The 14,373-nt window shown below is 40.6% G+C and overlaps 1 pseudogene; it reads left to right on the top strand.

The window, feature by feature from the left end:
• The first annotated feature begins 743 nt into the window (after positions 1-743).
• On the top strand, positions 744-13,900 carry LOC142379145 (pre-B-cell leukemia transcription factor 1-like; annotated as a pseudogene).
• Positions 13,901-14,373: the final 473 nt, after the last annotated feature.

The raw sequence follows: 14,373 nt of genomic DNA, 5'->3' as shown, positions 1-14,373 counted from the left end.
AAATCGTCTTTGCTCGTGTTGTGTAACTTGACAGTGGACAGTAAGCTGCTCTCTCGTATTTCGTCGGGAGGTATGGAACAACTCAAAGACACCAGTGTGGGAAACAAGAATAAGCAACAACAAATGTCACTCACCCGTCAGTGGTAGGCTTGGACCGAACCAGATGGAGGAAGTTTCACAGGAATGCCTTTAGTCCGGTTCTCGGTGACCCGGTCCGTTCACACTTGTTTTGATCGAGCGGACGGTGTTTCGGATATAAAAGGAGAGCAGGAGGGCGGCGACATTAAACAGACGCACAGGCTTTGAGATAGTACGCTTTAATATAATCCACACTTTTATTTTACTCAGAGGGATAAGCAGTGTGTTGTCTTTTTTATCGGTCGGGTGTTTGCAGAGTCTCACTGCTTTGCTTCACTGGAAGAAGAAACTTACATATGCGCCACATTGTTTATTAAAACAACTGCACCTTGGTGTTATATTTGATCAACAAAGTTCTCCCATACCAGAGAATAACCACCGTTATTAAAGACAACATGTTTGCATCCAATTTATATTCCAAGTAAGTTGGAAGGTTGTTGCACCTTTGTCTCTTTTTCGTCGTAATTCGGACCCAGGCAAGCAGACTGCTCCCATACAACACTGCTTCACAGCCTTCTGGTGTTGAACGTGCTTAAAATGGAGAAGGAACTCTCTCTGTAGTCGCCCTCTGTCCATTTCTAACTCCGTACTGGTTTAAATGAGCAATGGAAGACGAGGCTCACCTCATTCCGGGTCATATTGGACTTTATCGAGATGACCTGGGTGATCCTAACATTAGGAAACACCATAGCGATGACCAGCCGCAGCAGGCCATTGGTCACATCTTCCAGCAGATATGGCTATTAAAGATGAGAGTCTGGATGAAGCCCAGACCAGGTATTAACAGAGGTACAAAGGGTCTAAACAGGGGGAATTCAGGATACCTTAAGATGGCATAGTTTTCATCCCTCTCTCCCTCATTACACTCTATGAGGACTGCACGCAGGTCAGACCAGCACCCAGATTCTTCTACTACGAAGATAAGCTGTTGTAATAGATGCAATATGTAGTTTAACATTGTCTTGCTGAAATATACAAGGCCTTCCCTGAGAAAAGATATAGGCCCTCATTTATCAAGCCGTCGTAGAAAGCATTGTTGATATGAGCGGAGAACTCGTCGTACGCAGAGGCTCAAGTGAGATTTACAGAACATGCGTACCACACCAATCCCATCGTAAGACCGAGCGGCTGTTGATAAATCTGGCGGCTGAAATCCATCGTAATGATCCTAACCACGCCTTCTACAAAAGGCCGCACCTCTAGAATTTGCGACAGGATAGACGAAAGGCGGCAGAGAAACGCTGTCAGCTGTCAACAGCGTTGGCGATGTAAATCGCAGACCGGACGAGTTATGTATTTTCCCCTACTGTGATGGTCAATAAAATGTGATAAACTCCAGATTAAATGAAATCTAAAATTGAACGATGTTTTACTTTTTCTCCAATAAGATCAGGAAGAAGTGGTCCGATATACAGCTCTCTGACGCAGCATGTCACAAACGTTGGGGGGGGGGGGGGGCTCCGATCCAGGTTTGGATTTGAGTGCCTTGGAGGAGAGGGTGGCTGGCCTGATCGGAGCTACGTCTTTGCGTATGCGCAGTGTTAAAGCGCCTCTCCTGTACGGCTCATAAGCCACTCATCATTTACCCGAAAGAAATCCTGCTGGTCCCGGAACACTCTCTCTCGAGCCTGATGCGCGCGTTCAGGTCCTCTAACAAAGCCAGATCTGCCATCGTTTCGCCATTACCGCGCCGCTAGAATCACCTCTTAAATAGGCGGTTGAATAATGAGCCATCACTCTTCCAATTACGGAGTTGTACTTGTTTAATTTTTTTATTTATTTAATTTGCGTTTATGTTTATATTTATGTTGAAGTCAAAACATGGGCCTTCTTTGAAGTGATAAGTCTGTAATTTTAACCTAGGGATTTGTTGCGACTCATGAGGCACGCACTAGTGACGCTGCTGTTTATGTATGGTATTGCAGTCACTGCAAGTCAAAATGGAAAAGTGCGTACACGCCCTCAGACCTGTCGTGGCGATTTCATCTTTCCTGCGCTCACGATGGATTTGATAAATGCCAACCTTTGCGCAGAAAAGAACGTACACACGACCTACGCATGTTTTTCGTCTTACGCAAGTTTGATAAATGAGGGCCATTGTCTGGATGGGAACATATGTTGCTGTAAAACCTCTATATACCTTTCAGGTTTACATATCGATGGGCTCTAACACACTCCCATACCATCAGAGATGTAGACCTTTGAGCTGAGTTCTGATAACAAGCCTTTTGCCTCTGTATGATAATTTACAATATATTTTTACAAACAATTTTTACTATTTTCGAATAATCTGACCACAGGACAGTCTTCCACTTATCCTCAATCCATTTTAAAGCATGATAAAGGGAATTCGATATATATTTTTATCTTCAGTGTCCTGTGTGAGATCAAAGAAAAAACAGGTAAGATGTCCACGTGTCACTTACTTTTATATCAGTCAGTGAAGCAAAGGGTTGCAGCCTTACAAGGTTACACATTTGAACTCTTTCAGAGCCTTCATAATCTTTAGCCCCACAGTCTGCATGCATTATTTTGGCATTTTTGTATCTTAGAGCACTTTCATGACATTACGTCAACATGGGTAAGGAATTTAATGTTTTAAGAATCCTAATCATGTAATTTACTGGTTTTTTTTGTATGTTTATCGGTGACCCACATGATGGCACATCTGTGACAGAGACTGAGAGAGAGATTGGAGACACAAAAACAGATTGTATTGTTGTTTAAATTATTATTTTTTTTAAATTTTAATTTAATTTAATTTTATTATTATTTAATTAAATTTTTTTCTTTTATTTATTTGTTTATGAAATCATTTATTATTATCATTAGTTAGTAGTAGTATTTTTACTAGAATTGGTATTATTATTGTTGTTGTTAATATACAATCATTGTAAATATTTATAATTTTTTTGAGCTACTTGTATTAACCCTCTATGGCATGGTGTTGCCCTCAGGCAACGAACCACATAACTGGACCTCAAAGTGTCCCTTTAATTGTTTTGGAGGGAAAATATTTTTTAAATACCACCAGATATGCCTGTGTCCAATAATAAGCGACTTTGAAGTGCATGTGAGCTTGTCTCTGAGAGAGAGGGGGGGGGGGGGGCAGGCATTTTAGGAAGCAGAGCCACGACCTGCACTTTGCCACTTTTTAACATGTTTAAATTACCATTATCTTACAATAAAAAATATATTCATGTGTATGAACATGTAAAGGAGTATTTTTGATTATTTTAAAACTTATTTTAGCTTTATTTGTATTCTAAAACTGTTTTTTTGTTCGTTGCCTCAGGGCAACACTGTGCAGTTAGGCCACTTTTGTTCAGGCAATATCATTATACAGTGTGGATATGTTCTTAGTTGCAAAATAATGATCAGAATCATGTTTTTAACTTAATCATCCCTTGATAATTACAGGAGATGGATGCAAGAATGTTTTATGGGCAGAAGGAGAATGTTCTGGGAGTAAGCAGTGAGGACAGTGAGCTTGAGAGTGACAGTGATTGGTATACCATCACTGTGGTAATGGTATTGGTATACCATCACTGTGGTATTGGTATTGGTATACCATCACTGTGGTATTGGTATTACCATCAGTGTGGTAACCAGCCATTATGAGCAGAAGGGGAGATGTAAAGTCTCTAAATGCACCGATACACCAAAGTCAAGTGCCAGAAGTGTAATGTCCATCTCTGCTTCACATAAACAAGCAACCGCTTCTTGAGATTCCAAACAGAATGAGACTGCAATGACAACATCCCGACTTGCACTACCAACACCAGCACCCAACCACATATGCACAGGCTTTAATACACACATAAACATGCACACACCCATACACTCACATACACACTTATAGAGACATGCACACACACACAAAGAAAGAAAGAAATTACTATAGATAGAAGATAAATGGAAATACATTTTCCAGGTTAAAAGTATGAATTTCTGAATGTTTGTTCTTCTCACATATTTGTGACTTCAAAATGTCATGTAGCTCACACACACACACACACACACACACCACACACACACACACACACACACACACACACACACACACACACACACACACACACACACACACACACACACACACACACGCTCTCACTCTCTAACACTCTTATACACATACACACGCACACAATGTTGAAAATAAAGTTGTTTTCTAATGAATATATTGTTTTTTTTACTTGTATAACATTTCTCATAATCACACAAAAACCTTGGAGTTTTAGGACCCTTATAGCACAGGGTTGCCCTGAGGCAACAAACCCAAATCTGATTCGAGGGGGGGGGGGTCAGATTTTATAATGGATTAGTTATCAGGGACCTCCAAGCTCCCAAAAAATGGGGTAAAATATTTTTTTTCTAAAAAAATCTAAACTCATGCCATAGAGGGCTAATTTAAATTTCCCCCATTGGGGGATGAATAAATAATTTTTCTATTCTATTCTATTCTATTCTATTCTATTCTATTCTATTCTATTCTATTCTATGTTATTAATGCACTGTCTCCCTTTCTCCCTCTCTTGCTCTTGTGCTCGGTGTGTCGTACTCAAGTGCCCTCAGTTTGAGGTTGGATTTTTCTAAAACTGATCCTCTGCTGATTATTGGTGAGGCTCCCCTCCAAATGCTCAGATGGTGAAAAGGCTAGAAGCACCACTGCAGGAGGAGCGTTGTAACAACAGACTGAGAAATTCATGGGAGCAACAGGATCTTCTAATCTTGGTGATTAACAGCAGGATTATGTGCCAGTAGTTAAGATGATGCAATGTTGAATTAGTTCCAATTGTTTGTGGTCCACGTGATTGAACAGAAGCAGGATCTGTATACAGAAATGTTGGCCCTAAATGTTACATTAGATCCTTCCTTCCTTTTTTCACCTCTCCCCACCTTATTAACACACAGCAGTGATATTCTGTTTAAACTAAAGGGCCAAACTTTCTATTTTACTGAGTAAAAAATCGTCCGTCCTTCACTTTTGAGCTCTAAGCATCTTCAACACAAAGTAGAACGAGGTCACACTGAAAACCTTATTATTACCTAATTTCATTCACACTTGTAAACCAGAGGAGGGATTTAGAGGTTTCAAGACAACTAGAAGTCTTCCCTACTCACTTAACAGCCTGAATTTACAATATCAACAGTAAGGGGAAAAGAGAAAGGTGGTAAAGGAAGATGTAAAATATGTTAAGCTGTAAATAGTTTTCAGAAAGAAATGGGGAAAAATGCAAAGGTGAAGGAACCACCAGATGACTCTTTGACACTCATCTTTTCTTAGGTGGAGCCATCTTGGATTTATCTGCCTGCTCAGCTCATTGCTGTGGCTTAAAGGGGTCAACATAGGTTCTATGAATTTCAGTCGGTGTTTATTGACATTATGACCACTGGAACATGGATTAGAGTCATGGTGGCTACATTCATCCTTCATATACACTCTGCATGTGTGACACGTGCTTCAGTTTGTTAAGATGATAATTGTAATGATATAACCAAAAGGCTGGCAACTGAAGGTATCTACTGAGGTAAAATCTACAAATAGGGCCAAACCAGTACTACCATGCCACATTGATGGGGTATCTGGTGCTGACAATATAGCAGAGCAGTGGAGGCAGCACTATGCAGCTCTGTTTAACTGCATCAAAAGTGAACCCTATTGTGTAGGCAAGCTAAATGAGGAAGTGAATCCCTTCACACCCAATGAGGTTTTCCATGCTATAGAGCAACTAGCCGATAACAAATCTAGTGGCAATGATAATATCACAGCAGAACATCTTAAGTTAGCTAGCTCTAGAATTGCAGCATTGTTGTCTATTTGCCTCACTGGTCTGATGACACATGGGGTGCTACCTGACACTATGCTCACAGTTACATTAGTGCCTGTCATTAAGGACAAGGCAGGTAAAATAGGGAGTATGGATAACTACAGACCCATTGCTTTAGCCAGCATTCTTTCTAAGGTATTAGAGAAGATGCTGCTAGATAGACTGGGTGAGATAATTTATACCACTGAAAATCAATTTGGTTTTAAGCCTATGCACAGCACAGATCTATGTATATATGCCTTGAAAGAAACTGTTGAATCCTAGAGAAAGCATGGCTCTACAATAGTTCTGGGGTTTATTGATGCTTCTAAGGCGTTTGATAGAGTGAATCACCACAAGCTCTTCACTAAACTCATGCTTAGGGGTGTACCTGGAAGCATCATACGTATGTTGGTTTACTGGTATGCTAATCAACATATGCAGGTGAAAATGGGGAAACAGTCTATCTACTCATTTCTGTGTAAGCAATGGAGTTAGACAAGGGGGACTTCTATCTCCAGCCCTCTTCAACCTATACATGGACAACCTCCCCAAACAATTGGGGAGGTGTAAGACAGGATGTCTGATAGGGAACACTGTTTTAAACCATTTGATGTATGCAGACGACCTGGCTATTATGTCCCCCAGCACTGTTGGGTTTCAGCAGCTCCTGAATGTGTGCTCTGAGTATGGGGTTGAGTTTGATGTACAGTACGATGCAAAAAAGAGTGTTGTGTTGATATGTAAAGCCAAGGAGGATCATAAAGTGCTCTTCCCAACGTTTTACCTGTCAGGGCAATCACTATGTGTATCAAGCAGTACAAAATATCTTGGGCACATTATCACTGACAAGTTGGAAGATGATGCTGACATGTTTAGGCAGAGACGAATGCTGTATGTCCAAGCAAACATGTTAGTAAGAAAATTTCATTTCTGTTCTGATGATGTGAAAGTAAGCTTGTTTCATGCCTACTGTACTCCTATGTATGCAGCCCCATCATGGGTCAGCTACAAAAAAGAGACCCTGCGTAAACTCCAAGTAGCAAATAATGACTGCCTGAGGATATTGCTGAAAAAGCCTAGGAGTTGCAGTGCTAGTAAACTATTTTGTGACTCAGGACTAAGTACTTTACAGTACTCTAAGTACTCTTAAGGAACCTAATGTTTAAGTTCATGTGTCGTCTGGATAATGCAGCTCTGTCAGATATCAATCCTATATGTGGAAGCATTGGTATGGCTGCCTTTTAAGACTGTCATGACTGATAGTATGTTTGTACTTACATCATTGCTTGTCTTTTTTCCCCTCTTCTCTCTTCTTTTACTGCCTATTTTTTATGTATATGTTGTAGGTCCTCCTATTGGGCCTAGAGCCTGTAATAAAGTTTATAATATCTTGTCTTTTCTTTCTGACTTCCACCTCACACTACTAGTTTAGAACTAGACAGATTATCAGACATTTTGAATTAGGACCCTTGCAGGGTGTTCCCCACTTCTTGCCTGCTGACAGCTGGGATAGGCTCCAGTCCCCCACCGTCACCCTGAATTGGATTAAGCGGGTATAGAAAATGGATGGATGGAAAAATTCTATAAACAGGTAAAGGAAGAGGTTAGAATCATACCTGAGAAGAGAAATGTTAGTGGAGCAGTAGCAAAAACCTGGTTCTTTGCCACATGTAATATTTCCTTCATACTCACATTCATGTAGTTACAGCTTACGTACTGTGTGTATTTGCAGACCAACCGCTGATTTGCTGATTTTGACGAAGTACATCAAACTGATTCCCAACTTTTTTATCTGATACACTTTTCATCACTGTGTTTCAATGTTTATAGGCTGTCAGTCAGTCTTGTTATCGGTTATAAATGGGAGACAGTCCCTTGAACTACCTTGTGATTGTCACTTGATTTGCATAATTGCAAATCAGCGGCCTCTTGAATGAGCCCTCGAGTCTTTAGTCACTCTTTAAGGAGCGCTATTAAAAGCTGTGTGCGTGCAGAGTGTGTTGAGTATGTGTGTCTTGTTCGTGTGTTTTTCTTTTGGACTGCATACCAAGGAAAGATGGCCTCACTACCACGGCAACAGCCACAGTTTTTTTTAAACATGAACCTTCCTTGGGCTGGTTTCACATGACTCAGCTTTCTTTGCAGACTTGAGTTAAGTTCACTTTTCTGTCTCCAGCAAATACAGGCATGCAAAGAAAAGAAAAAAAAAAAGTTTAAGAAGTTTAAGAACTGCTGACTCTACCTGCACTGTTGAACTAAGTTTGTCCTGTATGTTTGATTGCAATAAAGAGTCATATGGCTTGGTCATAGAAGATAAAATTTTTTTGATATTTCTTGAGTTTACAACAGGTAATGGCTTTTTATGCCATTGTGCCTGGACTTTGGAACATTTTTGAAAAACTTGAATACAGTGTGAAAATACTTTCTGTGCGTGATGATGGATCTGGCGCCCTCTGTTGGTTACTTTGAGAACTTGAGTTACTGTATTCTCAAAAAGAAAAACGCCATCAGATCTCTCAGTTACAGCGATTGAACAAAACACACAAACTGTGCTGTAGTGCATTGTGAAAAAGCCAAATGTTCTTTTAGTGTGAGCGTAGGTCGTTTTTTGTCTTATTTTGTCTGGCAACCTGATGGACTGGCAACCTGTCCAGGGTGTACTGTCGCCCAATGACAGCTGGGATAGGTTCCAGCCCCTCCGCAACCCTGAGTTGGATTAAGCGGGTATATAAATCACTCATTTGTATTCATGTTTCACACATGCAACACTATGCTGAAAAAGCTTCTAATCTGCAGTAGTTACATGAAGCTTCTTGACTTTGAATGTTAGGGGGGTTGTGTGTAAATGCAGTGCACCCAGTTTTTTTTAGTTCTACGGAGCATAGCCAGCAGTTTGATTGAAAAGTGTGACATAAGCAGGATACACAGTGTTGTTCAGCTCCCTTTTTTCAACCAAATTAACAGATAAAACCAAAGCTGCTAGACTAAATCTTTCTTTCTTTTTTACAAAATGAGATATAATCTGATTACATGTAGGCATGACAGTCTCTGTACCTCTCCACAGTTCTCAATATACAAGGTTCTCATCAAGAGGATCCTTCAGACCCTGCTGCTCCAGACATGCTGTCAGCAGAGGGGGTTGCAGGTCCAGAGAAGGGGGAGCTTCAGCGGCAGCAGTTGGTGCGACAGCTGGAAGGTTGCCTGACCACAGAAATACAGAATTTGACGACTACAGAGACAAGCAGATACGACAGATTTACCACGCAGAGCTGGAGAAATATGAACAGGTGTGTTATTGAAGCAAAACACATATTTAACAATAGAGAGGTAAGAGACATTACATTCCCCTTTGCCTCTCATCTCATACAGGCATGCAGTGAATTTACCTGCCATGTGATGAACCTGCTGAGGGAGCAGTCACGTACACGACCCATCTCACCCAAAGAGATTGAGCGAATGGGGTCAATCATCCACCACAAGTTCAGCGCCATCCACATGCAGTAAAAGCAGAGCACATGCGAAGCTGTCATGATTCTACGTTCCAGGTTCCTTGATGCCAGGTTGGGTCTCTCATGTTTATTTCCCATTCTCCTCTCACTGATAATCTTCCAGTGAGTGTCTGTATAATTAAAACTTCTTAAAGAGGTTTAACTTGTGCAATTGTCCCTGTTCTGTCAGACGGAAATGCAGAAACTTCAGCAAACAGGCAACACAGAATTTGAATGAATATTTTTATTCTCATCTGGCAAACCCATATCCTAATGAGGAGACTAAAGAGGAGCTGGCCAACAAGTGCTTCATTACTGCTGCTCAGGTCAGAATGTCAATTGAGAAAAAAATGATTGCGAAACACAAAAGAAAAAAAAAAACCTGATCTATAACGTAAAAATAACTATATTTAGTGGCAGAGGTCAGCTTAATTTTTCCCCCTCTTTAATCCTCTCAGGTGGCCAACTGGTTTGGAAACAAAAGGATTCGGTACAATAAGAACATTGCAAAGTTCCAGGGAGAAGCAAATTTGTATGCCATCAAGACAGCTTCAGACGCAAGTGATTTCTCAGTTGTCAGCCAAGCCAGCTCCCCAGTTACACCAAACTCAGGTATCCAAAGGAATAGTATACAATACTGACAAATCTAATGGTCAAGTTGCAGACAGCAACTCTCTCCAGTACCATCAACTTCCTGTGGCCAGATCCTGTGACAGTAACACATAACCAGATGTATAAAAACAAGCCCAAAAGAAGTGAAGCAGCTGGGTTTAAAAATATAGAATCCCAAAACTATGTGGCATTACCCGGCACTAACTGAGAGGGACAGGCAATCACATGGAGCGGTCAGCGTTTTCCTTTTAAAGTAGCAACCCTGCAGTGTAAAAATACTTTGTTACCTGAAAGTAAAATATGCATGATGTGCATGTGAAAGTTACAGTTCTACACAAAACATGCTGGACACATTTTGGACACAAAGTCTTCAGAACAGAAGGTGTCACGTTCGGTTATGTCAGTGTAACAAAATGCATTGGCCAGAGGTCATTCCTGGGAACACCACTGTTCATTTGATATTTTACCGATTTCGATTGAAGGGCCTTCAATGCCAATTTTATTTGAACTGTTGATGATACAGTGATGAACTCCCCTGCAACCACAACTAACCACTCCCTCCATCGGCCTCAACAACCTTTCAACCAAACTCATGATGCTCTCAAATACAAAAACAAAACCTCAGATTCTTCCATCTATTGCTACTTTCCAAGATTTTGAGATCGCCTTTGTGTCGTAAAGCAAATACCTAAGTTGGCATTGTGTTTTTTTCTGCAGAATCAAGTCTTTCCTTTCAGGCCACGAAGAGATTTGTCGCTACCACTTTTCTGCTGGAATATGGAGACGTTATTTAAAAGCAAGCATATTTGCATAAATGTTATGCTTTAGATACAGTCTACCATGGAGCACAGAGGTTCATCACAAACCATAAAACTCTCACTCATCATGGTATGCTGTATGCTCAGGTTGGATGATCCGAAGGTCCCCTTGTAGACTTCAACAATTTTATAATTCTGTGTACAAAGCTATTGGTGGTCCTCTTCCACCTAGTCTCCCGAGCTACATTTTTCAAAACAGTGAAAAACATTGAAAGTTATTGTCTTCATTCTCAAGACTTCTAATCCCTTCTAGCCATCCCTAAAAGCCATTCTGAATTGTGAAAAAGGGGCTTTAAAGTGTAACCGCCTCCCTCTGCTTGGAATCAGTTCCAGAAACAACTGACACGGAGGGACATTGAGGAAATTCAAAGAAATTATTCACAGTTTGGAGGCATAAACATTTAGCTGCAAATGTAATGGTTGACTGTAATTGCCCTACTTTAACAGTTTGATAACTGTTGATGACCTCTTTTGCTATTCATAAGTCCTTTAGTGTTGATATTCATGTTTGTTGTTGTAGAATGAATTTGTTTGATGTAAATCATGTGTGTACTGTTGTGTGATAGATGCTGATAGAGCTGCTGACAGTCTTGACTTGGACAATCTAGCAAGAGAGATTTTGAATATCCAGAGTCTGATTTTCCTGGTTAAATAAAGTTTGAATAAAGTTTTCTGTCATATAGAAAAAACAGGCCTGCCTGGAAGACTGATATGATGGTTAACTTATCTCTGTCATCTCTTCCCTAACAGGAGGATATCCAGCTCCCTGTTACACACCTGATCAGAGGTTATGAGGAACCACCTGGAGGAAATATCCTACCTGCTTGTCTCCACGTGAGTCGCCACTTTTACACCTTGTTACTGTAGCGACAAACTCTGCAATTTAGTAGTCATGTTAAAGCAGCAGATAAGTCACGTGGAAAGCCTTTTTTACTGGGTTAAGAAGCTGTACACTGAATATACAACACTGTGAACCATCTGCAGAATAAAGGGAGAAATTCAGATCAAACCACCTATAAGACAGTAAACAGTAGACTTCCATCATAAGTTGCATTCGGACAGAGTAGTTCTAAGAACGGTCCACCTCAAATTTTGTTCTGATAACTGTCCTTTCCCAGCAGAATTGTTTCAGTCTGCATTCGCACATGAGTCGGGACCAGGTCGGGACTGATGCGACGCAACCGTCTGTGTCAGTGACGTGTTACGTTAGCCGTTTAGCGCCACATTCAACAACAAAACAAAACAAAACAAAACCCGGTAAAAGTAAGGAGAGAAGAAAAAACACCACAAAGAAGCTAATATGGAGAGCGGGGAGGCCATCGTGTTCATGCTCTGCATGATGGTGATATTAATCATGGACGATCACATCGGGCGTCTAAGAAGGCGATACTTCTTCGTTTCATGAAGGAAGGAAAGCAGAGCGCCGCAGACAAAGGAGACAACGTGTAAGTTTAACTTATTAAACACGCGCCGGTTGGGTTTGTGTCGTATGAGTAAACATTTCAGCCGTGACTATAGAACCCTGAAAAGACCCGACCTCGGAGAAGGAGCTGAAAGGGTTATAGGAACTGAGGGCCGTGGTCCCGAGTTCCTATATGTCCGAATGCAGGAAAAAACGGCCCCGTTCCTTAAAAGGTTATAGGAATTGCCAAAGGTTCCTACATGCGGCTATAGAGGCAATGTGTTCATAGTATACAGTTGAATAAATTAATGTAAGTGCATAGACAATCAGGTAATCACTTGTATTCCTTGGAGGTCTACATGTGATAAACTGAATAAAGTTTCCTTTTACATTTCAGAAATGATTGGGATTAATTCAATTATCAAAGCAAACGCAATACATTTGTATGCAGCAAACTCACATACAATGCTACATTCTCCCCCTATTGATAATATTCTGTCCCTCTCTGATTTTCTTTTCTTTACGTTGATGGAGGCTGGCAATACAGTGTGAATCCTATTCATCCTCACCCAGAACACGAGTCATCGTGGGCATCTGATGCTCTAGCATTCTCTCTTTTCGTTTTCTGACTGGTTTCCAGCTGAGTCACAAACAGGCTGTGCAGTACCTTAAAACACAGCGTTTTTCAAATGTTCCTTTATGTGTTTGCCTCTGAAAAGAGCTTAAAAAGAAGAAACTACAGAAGGGTTAAGAGCCTGTTTGTGTTTTGAACTATCACCCCAAATGTTGATTCATTATTTTATTTCAATATTAAAAAGATGCATGTTATGTTATGCATGGAAATTTGTATTTTTCTTTTTTCTTAAAGTTTTCTTTTTGGAAAAGTAATGTCACAATCCCCACATAACCAAAAAGAAATAAACACTTTTTTGTAAATCGCCGGACATGAACTGGATTGTTCTTTCAGTATTGATCATGTGTTTTTTTTCATCTGTGTCCTCTTGTGTTGAGTAATGTCACTGCATCCTCTTTACCTTCTTTTTCTGTCGGCCTCTTTATCTTATCACTTCTTTTTTTGTAGTTAATCTTTAGTGACGTATGTCAGCCAGTCGGACATCATAAACGGACGTATGTATGACTGTCTTATTCACATTAGAAGATTTTGACATTCACAGGTCAAAGATTTTTTACAAGTCTGGATTTGTTGGTTTTTAAGACACACTTGTCCACGCCTTTGTCTCCTCCAGGCTGGACTACTGCAACACACTCCTCATCGGGATCCCCAGCAAGAACCTCCAGCAGCTGCAGTATATTCAGAACTGTGCTGCCAGGATCCTGATGGGGGGGCGGAAGTACCACGACATCACACCCATCCTCAAATCCCTCCATTGGCTTCCTGTCCAGTACAGGATCGAATTCAAGATTTCCCGTCTGTCCCACCAGTGCCTCCATGGCACTGCCCCCCCCCCTACATCAAAGAACTCATCGCCCCCCATTCCTCCTCACGTCATCTCCGCTCTGGACAGGCCAATCTCCTCCAGCTCCAAAGGACAAGGCTCAGGTCTATGGGCGACCGGGCCTTCAGCTCAGCTGCACCCAGTCTGTGGAATGCTCTCCCCGACCATCTAAGGGCACCACAGACTGTGGATTCTTTTAAAAAAAGGCCTGAAAACTCACCTTTTTAGAAAAGCCTTTAGTTTGCCTGAATTATCTTAATAATATTTTACTGGGGTTTTTTTTTTTTTTTTTTTGCTAGTTTTAAAATGTAGCACTCTGAGGACATTAAATTGATGTAAAGTGCTTTATAAATAAAATACATTATTATTATTATTATTATTAGAAGTTTGGGATTATTGTCAGCTAGCTGGATCAAGACCAAGATGTTTGATCCTGAACATAAATCATTCTAATAAAACAAAAATGTGTCTTTGTAAATCTTCAGGAACAAAGTAATTGTTAAATGAGTAAGATTTTAGAGTAGAACATGCAGGTTGTAATAGCATTGGGCTCTGGGGGTTTTAAATTAGGTCATTTTAAACAACTAATTGTGAAATTCTTTTATCTTTTCTGAAAACAATGCAATCTAGGCTGCTTTTAGGCAT

The sequence above is a fragment of the Odontesthes bonariensis genome, chromosome 4 (assembly GCF_027942865.1).
Source record: "Odontesthes bonariensis isolate fOdoBon6 chromosome 4, fOdoBon6.hap1, whole genome shotgun sequence".
Lineage (NCBI taxonomy): Eukaryota > Metazoa > Chordata > Actinopteri > Atheriniformes > Atherinopsidae > Odontesthes > Odontesthes bonariensis.
This window is presented reverse-complemented; position numbering and strand designations above follow the sequence as displayed.